Below are 10,883 nucleotides of genomic sequence, written 5' to 3'. Positions count from 1 at the left end.
TTATTTCTTTTTTCTTACGACACGACAATTTTGATTATCAGATTTTTTGAATAAAGCATCAGTCTACGTTTGATAATTTTGAGTCAATTGAAGGGTAAGCCTATTTATTTCTGGTTCTAAGAGCAGTAGTTCTAGCGGTCGACTCTCTTCTTTCAAATCGTTTCTCATTTCTGGTTCTAGTTCTAGCGGTCGACTCCCTTCTTTCAAATCGTTTCTCATTATTAATAAAGGGTAACGAAGATAAAATACGAGCTTGTTTTATAGCAATAGTAATTAATCGTTGTTGTTTTAAAGTCAATCTATTTACTCGCCTAGATAAGATTTTTCCTTGTTCACTAATAAATCGACTAATTAAACTCATGTTTCTATAATCAATTCGATCCCCCGATTGGATCGGGGGCAAACGCCTACGAAAAGATCGCTTGTATTTATCCATCATTTCTTTATTCCTTATTTCTAAAAATAATCCTATCCTATCCTTTTCTAAAATCCTATTTTGATCGGATCAAATTCAAATTATAGAATTAATAGAATAAATACGATTTGCTTTGTTTTTTTTATTATTGTATTATTTATTTATTATTTATTTCTTATTTATTTGTTTATTTTATTAGTTTATTTTAATTATTTATTTATTATTTATTTGTTTATTTTATTAGTTTATTTTATTATTATATTATTTATAGATATTTATTTAAATATAATTTCATATTTTAATATATTTAATATATAAATATAATTTCATATTTTAATATATTTAATATATAAATATAATTTCATATTTTAATATATTTAATATATAAATATAATTTCATATTTTAATATATTTAATATATAAATATAATTTCATATTTTAATATATTTAATATATAAAATATAAATATAATTTAATATTTTAATATATTTAATATATAAATATAATTTAAATAAATATCTATAACTGTGATAATACATAAATAATAAATAAATATAATTTATAAATATATATAAATATAATTTCATATTTTAATATATTTAATATATAAAATATAAATATAATTTAATATTTTAATATATTTAATATATAAATATAATTTAAATAAATATCTATAACTGTGATAATACATAAATAATAAATAAATATAATTTATAAATATATATAGAACCGACACGAAAATAATAAATAATTAATAAAATAAGAAATAAATAATGAAATATAGTAATAAATACAAAATATAGTAATAACTAAAAAATATAGTAATGAATAAATCATACAATATAATAAATAATACAATATTAACAATATTAAAATTAACAACAATATTAAAATTAACAATATTAAAATAATCATTATGCACGAATAGAAAATAAAAAAAAAAATAGTTAGTGATATTAAAAATCTAATTCCTAATCAATGAAAATCCAACTCCTAATCATTCGAAGACTGTAAACTAAAAATCATTCGAAGACGGTAAACTAAAAAAATAAATAATTGACTCGAGAATAAAGAAAAAAATTATTAAAAAAATAAGAACTAAATAAAAAATAGAATAAAAAAAAATAAAAGAATATTGATACAATCATATACCAGGTTAAAAAGGTTAAAAATTTATTAACGTGCATATCGAATAATTTAAAACTAAAAACTTCACTTTAAAAAGAAAGCGTGGAATAGACAAGGAAATACAAATATAGACTAATATATAAATAAAATATTTGTTATATATTAGTTATATATTATATCTAACTAATTATATACTTAATATTACTTAATATATTATATAATATATATTATTATACCTGAATACCTAATGTCCTATTTTCTCATACTAAATACCTAATGTTACCTAAATACCTAATGTCCTATTTTCTCATATTCTCGGGAAGGGTTGACATACGAGTACTTGATTCGATTTATTTCTTTATCTCCCCGTGAATTGTATGTTTGTAACAATAGGAACAGAATTTCTTCAATTCCAATCGACTAGGCGTATTGTGTCGATTTTTTTGAGTAATATACCTGGAAATGCCCGTTGATTCCTTATTAACGACGTTTCGAACACAACTGGTACATTCCAAAATAATCGTTACTCGGACATCTTTACTCTTGGCCATGAACCCCCTTTGAGTTTTTAATTCACCCAACTCTTCTATTTTCCGATCAAAAGTGAAGAAGAAAGGAATGAAAATAAATAAATAAAAGTTGCTAACTCAAAACCAAATCCTGAAAGATTTCGTTGCAATCAATTGCAATCAATATAGTAAATCAATATGTATTATACTAATAGTAAATAAGTAATACAATGATTTCTAACTCGATTTAGAATCACAGTACGGTATTTTCTTTAAGTATCTTGTAGGATACTGTTGTTCCAGCCACATTTCTCTTTTCGCTCTACTAGTAATTTAATTGGAGCTTGAACCCAAGTTTTGTTGAGGTTCAATCCACTTTTTTCGTTCTACCTTCCTTATTTATTTTATATAATTCTTATATAATTAGAATTCTAAAAAAACTAAATAGAATTATTTCTTATATAATTAGAATTCATTTCTTATATAATTATAATTCTAAAAACAACTAAAGTCAAGGGGGGGCGAGAGATTAGTCACAGATATTTGATTGTATATCGATCTAATCTTTTTCACCCCGTCCCGCGACAATAACTAGAATTAAAAAAAAGGGAATGTTAACGCATCCGGGAAGAAACGATTGATCTCTATCAATAAACCCGCTAAAGAACCGAACCAGAGAGTACTTAGTACCGGTGCTACGGAAAGATATGTTTTTAGATCTCGCATTTAAAATCCTCCTTCTTTATCGTATTACATACATTATGGTAATACATATATAATCACATGTATGTGTGGTTAAAGACCACTTGTATTTGTATATTTGTACCCGGAATTCCTAATTCAAAATTAAAATTTAAATGTACAATGATTCGATAGATAAGATTTTCCTTTTCTTAAAACAGCAAAATAGGTCCCTTTCTGCCTGAGAATTCCCGCCAAAAAGATTCATTTATTATTCATTATATGGTTGTTATATGATATGAGACCAAAAAGAGGAAATGGAAAGATAATTTTTGTATATCAATAGATGAAATAAGGGTGTGGAAAACAAGACAGGGATTCTCTACAATAACATCGTAGGCCAATTGAAAGGGATGTAGCGCAGCTTGGTAGCGCGTTTGTTTTGGGTACAAAATGTCACGGGTTCAAATCCTGTCATCCCTACCTATTACTTCTCCTTTGAGCAGTAAGGAGGGAGCCATTTTAGTTTTAGATTGATTAAAATTAAGCATACATAATCTATCATTTTCTCATATTATATATGATATATGATAGTATAGGTGTGCACGATGTATTGGGGTTATAAAATAAAAGAATCCTCTTTTTTACAGTCTTATTTATTATGATAAGAAAGCGCTCTTAGTTCAGTTCGGTAGAACGTGGGTCTCCAAAACCCAATGTCGTAGGTTCAAATCCTACAGAGCGTGATTCCGCTCTTGTTAAGTCGAAAATTACACCGAACTGAAAAAAAAAAAAAAAAAAAAAAAATTGAACAGCAATTCGAATTTGACCTCCTTGAATTAAATTAATTAAATTAAAATTAAAGGGGTCAGTCAAAAAAAGAGATGTTAATTAATCAAAGGTCCAACTGATCACCACGTATGTATTGTAAATATGCGGTTACGAATAATCCAGCCAAAGTAATAGGAATTAGACCTAAGACGATTCCAAATAGAAAAACTTCAATCATTTCAATTTATTTGAAAGGAGAAAAAGAAAGGTAATATCTATCCCTAAATATTAATCTCTATTGCCCATGAATATCAATAACTAATAATTGATAATTAACACGGTAAGGAACTATAGAATATATGGAATAGGACAGAAAACTTTGTTTTTATTAATTGTTCGTTCATTCAATTAATTTTCAAATAAGTCGTATCTTACTCAGACCAATAAATAGAGCTGAGGTTATAGTTAAAGCCGCTAGTAAAAAACCGAAATAACTAGTTAGAGTAGGCATGAAGGAGCTAAATGAAATATGTTCTTTTTATACATATGTTTATAAAGCACTTACCTAAGTTTCAATTTTTAAAAGAGACGGGGATAAGCAAAAATACCAATTGAAAGAATAAGTTCAATTGAAATTTTTTGATTCATCAATCATTCTAAACGGTATTCACAAAAATAGAGCGGCAGGACAAGAGTAGAAAAGAAAAAGAAATAGATTCATCATCTTTGTAGTTAGGTCAAGAAAAAACCTTTGGATCTAATACAAGAATACAAGAAAGGCCGCCTCACAAATATTGATTAGTAGAATTTTTTTTTTATTCCTTGCTCTTTTTTTTATCTATATCTAATACTATCGACTACTCTTACTTGTTACTAGACGACTAAGCAATTCCTTAAAATAAAAAAAGGAGGGCTTACAACAAAAAACAAAACCTCTTATGCAATTACGAAAAAAAGTCAATTTTTAGATTTCGCATCTAATTGACTTGCGGAAATATGATAATTTCCTTCATGAATTATTATAAACTTGTTGGATTCACGGGTTACCTGATCTTCCGTTTCTAGCCCCAAACCAATAATAGAATCCCCTATATTATATTCCAGGAATTTGAGGAATTTTCTATCGCATGATACGTGGTTATACATCGACAAGCAAGAAGAAGAAAGAAATTATCTAGCACTTCATGTCGATATACTGTTTGAAATTGCGTTGCTGTGTCAGAAGAAGGATAGCTATACTGATTCGGTATACTCTAAAAATACCTTTGGTACAATATTGACGATCTCACAAAGATTGAATTTCAGTGAATTTCCGTTTACTGATCTCATCTTTTACGGAATCGATCCCCTACAAGAATATGCGGAGCTCAGCATGTCTGGAAGCACAGGAGAACGTTCTTTTGCTGATATTATTACCAGTATTCGATACTGGATCATTCATAGTATTACTATACCTTCCCTATTCATTGCGGGTTGGTTATTCGTCAGCACAGGTTTAGCTTATGATGTGTTTGGAAGCCCTCGTCCAAACGAGTATTTTACAGAGAGCCGACAAGGAATTCCATTAATAACCGGCCGTTTTGATTCTTTGGAACAACTCGATGAATTTAGTAGATCTTTTTAGGAGGACCCAATGACCATAGATCGAACCTATCCAATTTTTACAGTGCGATGGTTGGCTGTTCACGGACTAGCTGTACCTACCGTTTCTTTTTTGGGGTCAATATCAGCAATGCAGTTCATCCAACGATAAACCTAATCCGAATTAATTATAGAGCTATGACACAATCAAACCCGAACGAACAAAATGTTGAATTGAATCGTACCAGTCTCTACTGGGGGTTATTACTCATTTTTGTACTTGCTGTTTTATTTTCCAATTATTTCTTCAATTAAGAAAAAAAGAGTAGTAGAATACTAAATAATAGTAGGAATTCTCTTATCCCATTCGGAAGGATTGCATCTCATAATTATCTATGACTGTTTATGTCTTTAGCATGACCACTTGATGAAATGTGGAGGGAAGCGGGATAAATGGCCGATACTACTGGAAGGATTCCTCTTTGGATAATAGGTACGGTAACTGGTATTCCTGTGATCGGTTTAATAGGTATTTTCTTTTATGGTTCATATTCTGGATTGGGTTCGTCCCTGTAATATGTAATAATGGGATGAACTAAGTTATAGGCATGAAAGTGTAAGAACTCAACGGGGCCCGCCTCCTCTTTCTTTGTCTGATTCGCGAGGAGGGGTCCCGTTGAATTCTTAATGATCATAATATTTTGTTCGTATAAATATAAATGACAACAAATAGATCACTTTTTCCGATGATGTTTTTGAAAAATGAACTCGATTAATTGATTCATAGCATCTGTTCTTCGATAGTATCTATCGATACTTTCAAGGTTAGAAGAAAAAAAGGAATCACTCAATTTCCTTTTCCTGGATGACACAATCACAATATATATTTAATTTTAATATTTAATTTTTTTTAATATTTAATTTTAATATTTTAATATTTAATTTTAATATTTCTTTTTTTTTTCTGTCGACCAGATATCAAGCAAACCCTTTCTAGACTAGTCTAACCTTACTCTATTTATTTTAGTATTTCATCAAAGTTTGAAATTTTTTTATAAGTTCATCGCCTTGCTTCTATTTTATATTTATAAAAAAAAGGATTCCTTCTCTTTTTTTTGGTTGTCCATTACTTATTATATTATATTATACTTATTTATACTTATACTTATTTTATACTTATTTATACTTATTTTATACTTATTATATTATCCTTATTACTTATTCGATTACTTTATTACTTATTCTATTATCTATTATAATCTATTATCTATTATAAGTAAATCTAAAAAAATAAAGGGTTCTGAAAAATCTGGAAAAATATAAACTAAGAATAGAAATCTTTGACGAATGGGATCCGGAATTGTTATTATTTCGACACAAGAAAAGGAATTTTACACATCCTTTTCTTGTGCCGAAGGCTAGGAAGACGAAGAATACTCCCTGTAATTATTTGTTCCCCTCATTTATCCTTCCTTTCTATTCTCCGCTTACTTATCTTATGTTTAGTATCTAATCAAATTGAATTTAGAAAACAAAACCCATTCTGTGACATTTCAATCTGACAATAGGGATATAATTACACCCCTCCCATTTAGATTGAAAAAAGAAAAGAAGGGGTAAAGACAAATAGTCTTCTTCACAATATACAGATTTTGAATGCGGTAAAAGTAATTCCTAGAGAAAGAATATAAACAAGCAAAAGACTTTTCATACTTTTTTCATCATACCTAACCTAATTGCCAGGAAGAATTTGTTCTTTTTTACAAATTTGATGTTGATAAATCCACGGATCTAGAAATTCATTTCGGACACTTGAACCTTTTCAAATTGTTTCTTTTTAAGAACCAAAAAGATTTGTGCAAAAACAATAGATGCCAAGAAGAACAAAAGGCCTTGGACACGTAGTGGATCTTGAAGTACTATTTCTGCATCCCCCTGACCAAATCCACCCACATTAGGATTACTTGTTAATGGTTGATCAAGTTTGATAGATTCACCCTCTGAAACAAGAAGTTCTGGTCCTGGGGGGATAATATCAACCACTTGATGTCCATCCAATGCATCCGTTATGGTTATTTCGTACCCCCCTTTTTCTTTTCGTATGATTTTGCTTACTATACCTGTTGCCGTAGCATTATAAATTGTATTGTTACTTTTGTTCCCGTCGGGATAAATCTGACCCCTTCCCCTATTTCCGCCTACGTATATGGGATATTTTAAGAAATGAACATCCTTATTACTAGCAGGGTCTGGGGAAAGAATAGGAAAGGTGATTTCACTATATTTTTGACCAGGAACAGGACCTATCACAAGAATATTTTTCTGAGTGGGGCGGTAGTTCTGAAAAGACAGATTGCCTATCTTTTCTTTCATCTCGGGCGAAATACGATCAGGTGGGGCTAACTCAAACCCCTCCGGTAAAATAAGAACAGCACCCACATTCAAAGCCCCTTTCTTACCATTAGCAAGAACTTGTTTCAGTTGCATATCATAAGGAATTCTAACAACCGCTTCAAATACAGTATCAGGAAGTACCGCTTGTGGAACCTCAATATCCACGGGTTTATTAGCTAAATGGCAATTGGCACATACAATACGCCCAGTTGCTTCTCGTGGATTTTCATACCCCTGCTGCGCAAAAATGGGATATGCATTTGAAATGGATGCCCCGGTTATTATATAGATCATGAGCGATACGGAAATGGATCGAGTAATCTCCTCCTTTATCCAAGAAAAAGTATTTCTAGTTTGCATGGTACAATCATTGATCCCGAAAATTTCTACAATAAAATTAGGTAGGTCACTAGTATAGTTCCCTATCCACGATTCTGCTATTTACTTTTACTGAAAAAAAAAAAAATTTACTGAAATAGAGGAGGAATTGTATTCCCCTGATGGGTAGAAAGAGTAAAGTAAGTACGACTTTGCATTCTTTGCTTATATACAAAGTAAGAAAGATTCTAATTGAATCCGTGAATCATTTTTCAGTCAGTCAGTGAATGATAAATAACTACAAGTGACGGCGATACATGATTTAAATAACGAAAGATCGAATATTTAAAAATTGTATCTAGAATGACTGGAAGGGTACAAGCAAGAACAGATATAATTTGATCATTATGAGCAAATCCAAAATCTTTGTAGATATAGCCAATCATTAGTTCCCAACCGTGGTGCGAATGGAATCCGACACAGAACTCAGTTAATAAAAGAATAGAAAAAGCTTTTATTGTGTCGCTTAAATTATATAGGAATTCTTGAACCCAAGAGTTAAGAATAACAAGTTCTTCATTACCCAAAATAGAATAACCACTTAGAATAACGAAACAGATTAGATTTGTCGAGAAGTGCAAAATCGTATGGATACGATCCTCATTGTGCATCTTGATCAATTGGATCGTTTCTTTGTGGATTCCTATACGAAGTTTTTGTAGATGTGTTTCCGGGTATTCTTTTATCATTTCGTCCAACAGGAGGAGTTCCTCTACTTCTATGAATTGTTCTAGAATACTTTTTTCTTGAATATCATTCAAAAAAGTTTCGGATTGCCTAGTATTCCACCAATTAGTAATCCAAGATTTCAGACTTTTATTAAATGAGAGAGAGATCCACCAGGGCAAAAATACTATAGATGCAAAATATAGAAGGGGAGTGAATGCTTTCTTTTTTGCCATTTTTTCATCTGTGAATTGTTAATGAACCCACCTCATTCGTTGACTTTATGTGATCTAATCTTTCTATCAAGCATGACTTTCATTATATTATAAATTATAAGATAAATTATAAGGTAGGGGCCCATGAATCTATTCTCTGTTTTTTTTTTTTTTGATTCAGTGCTTAGTCCTTGAATCTAAAAAGAGTACAGAAATAGAAAATAAGAATCCACTTTGAATTCGAATGTTCGAATGAAATATATATATATATTATTGTTTCCAGATATCTCAATTGATCAAATTCGAAGCAATTGCCCTCTTTCGATAACTGCCCGAAAGAACCGCTTCAAATAATAAAGATTATTCTATTCAGATTTTGAGACGAAGGAGCTCCCTGTCTATATCAAGATATCAATCAAATATGTCGAAAAATTTTCGCGGGTTATCTAGACTGTATATAGTCTAGAGTCCGGGAATAATTGAAAAAAAAAAAATTATGAAAAATATTATGATGATCAAAAATGAGTGACAAAAAAAGACAGAAAAGTTATCATTACATTTATCATTATGTTATAAGAAAGAAATCTACTTGTTTAGTTCTTAAGGAGCACAAAAGAAAGGATAAAAGGGGAGGGGCTGATTGACAAAAGGAAAGTAGAGAAAATTTACAAGATATAATCTATCTGTATCTAACGTATCAACTCCAAATATTGAAAATAAAAAGTTAAATATTTCGAAATACTTTGATATATGAGATGAATCCATTATTTCGATTTCTTGCTTGTTTTGTTACTGAATTAAGTTGAGTGGTTTTACATTTACAGACGCATAAAAAACAATTTTTGTGGACAAAAAAAAAAAAACAGTTTTGTTTTATGTTATGACTCTTCCGTATACGTCTTCTTTGGTTCGAGTGGGCATTCTTAAGAAACTTCAGTTTAGTTCTGCTATAGAAAAAAGAGGCTTCTTGTCTTGAGTTTTTTCCTCCTGCCGAGAAAGCATTTATTCTGCAATTCATTTCAAAAGACTTCAATCGGTACACGCAAAAAATAGGCCAATTCAGCAGCTTTTTGCTCAATTTCTCGTGGAGTCAAATTCTCATCAGTACGAGTCAAGGGAACGGCCCCCTGGCCTCTGATTTCCATATAAAGGACACGCCGAGCATAAATACCCTCTTTAACTTCTATTCTGATGGACTGAATATCTTTCATAAGGAATCGTAGAAAGATGCGACGATTTTTTCCAGGAAAACCCCAACGAAAAATACATACTATTCCCTCTTTTCTATCGAATCGATCATAACCACTACCTACATTCCAAAAAATCGTGCACCACAAATAGGAACTAATAAAGAGACCCGCGATCCCATAGAAAGACATCACGATTCCTTGTGGAAAAAAAACTATTTGCTGAGACGGAAATAAAGATATCAAATTCCTACCAAGATAACTAGAAGTTCCAACTAATAAAAACCCTAATGAACCAAAAAAAAGAATAAAGGCCCAGCAGAAATTGCTTGTTTTTCGAGACCCCACTATAAATTCTATCCATATAGATTCTGATCGCCAACTCATACATACTAGATCCAGTTGCATTTTATTGGAATTGAGAAAATAAGCAAAAAAATTTGACTTTACTTTTTTTGTTTCCGAAGTAACTCTCATCAACTAGTGCTATTTTGATATGAACTTTTAGAAGTAATTCATCAAATTGCTTAGATCTAAAATCATCCCCTTTATATGATCCCCTATACAGATCTACTAGATATATAGACTTTAATTTCATACATTCGTCCGGTACCGATCCACTTGCTATAATTCATTTACCCCTATATCATGTTTACGTATGCATAAGAGGAGCTTTTTCATTTATGTTCGGGGAAGCCGGATGGATGTTATACAATATTCTACTAAATAGATATCCGTGGCATCTAAGTCGTGAAAAAAAAAATAGATAAGATTTGGTCTTGGCCTTGGCCCCATCGAATCTAAAAAATCTTAGTTTTTTGAACATACAAAGATAAAGAAGCCATTGCAATTGCCGGAAATACTAGGCCTACTAAAGGCACAAAAATAGAGGGAATTGTCATAAAATGGGTACCTCAATTTAATATTCGTACCTGTTATTGTTATATTGTTAGTTATA

At 30.4% G+C, this 10,883-nt stretch overlaps 2 non-coding genes across 2 annotated transcripts; both read left to right on the top strand.

The window, feature by feature from the left end:
• Positions 1-3,142: 3,142 nt before the first annotated feature.
• On the top strand, positions 3,143-3,216 carry TRNAP-UGG (transfer RNA proline (anticodon UGG)). Its single transcript has one exon. It is a non-coding gene; the product is annotated as a tRNA-Pro (tRNA).
• A 189-nt stretch (positions 3,217-3,405) lies between these two features.
• TRNAW-CCA (transfer RNA tryptophan (anticodon CCA)) lies at positions 3,406-3,479 on the top strand. The gene has a single exon. It is a non-coding gene; the product is annotated as a tRNA-Trp (tRNA).
• Positions 3,480-10,883: the final 7,404 nt, after the last annotated feature.

Source organism: Durio zibethinus, unplaced genomic scaffold (genome assembly GCF_047325235.1).
Source record: "Durio zibethinus cultivar Kanyao isolate XHJ-2024 unplaced genomic scaffold, ASM4732523v1 HiC_scaffold_96, whole genome shotgun sequence".
NCBI lineage: Eukaryota > Viridiplantae > Streptophyta > Magnoliopsida > Malvales > Malvaceae > Durio > Durio zibethinus.
The sequence above is the reverse complement of the archived record's forward strand: the minus strand, read 5'-3'. Positions and strand labels throughout refer to the sequence as shown.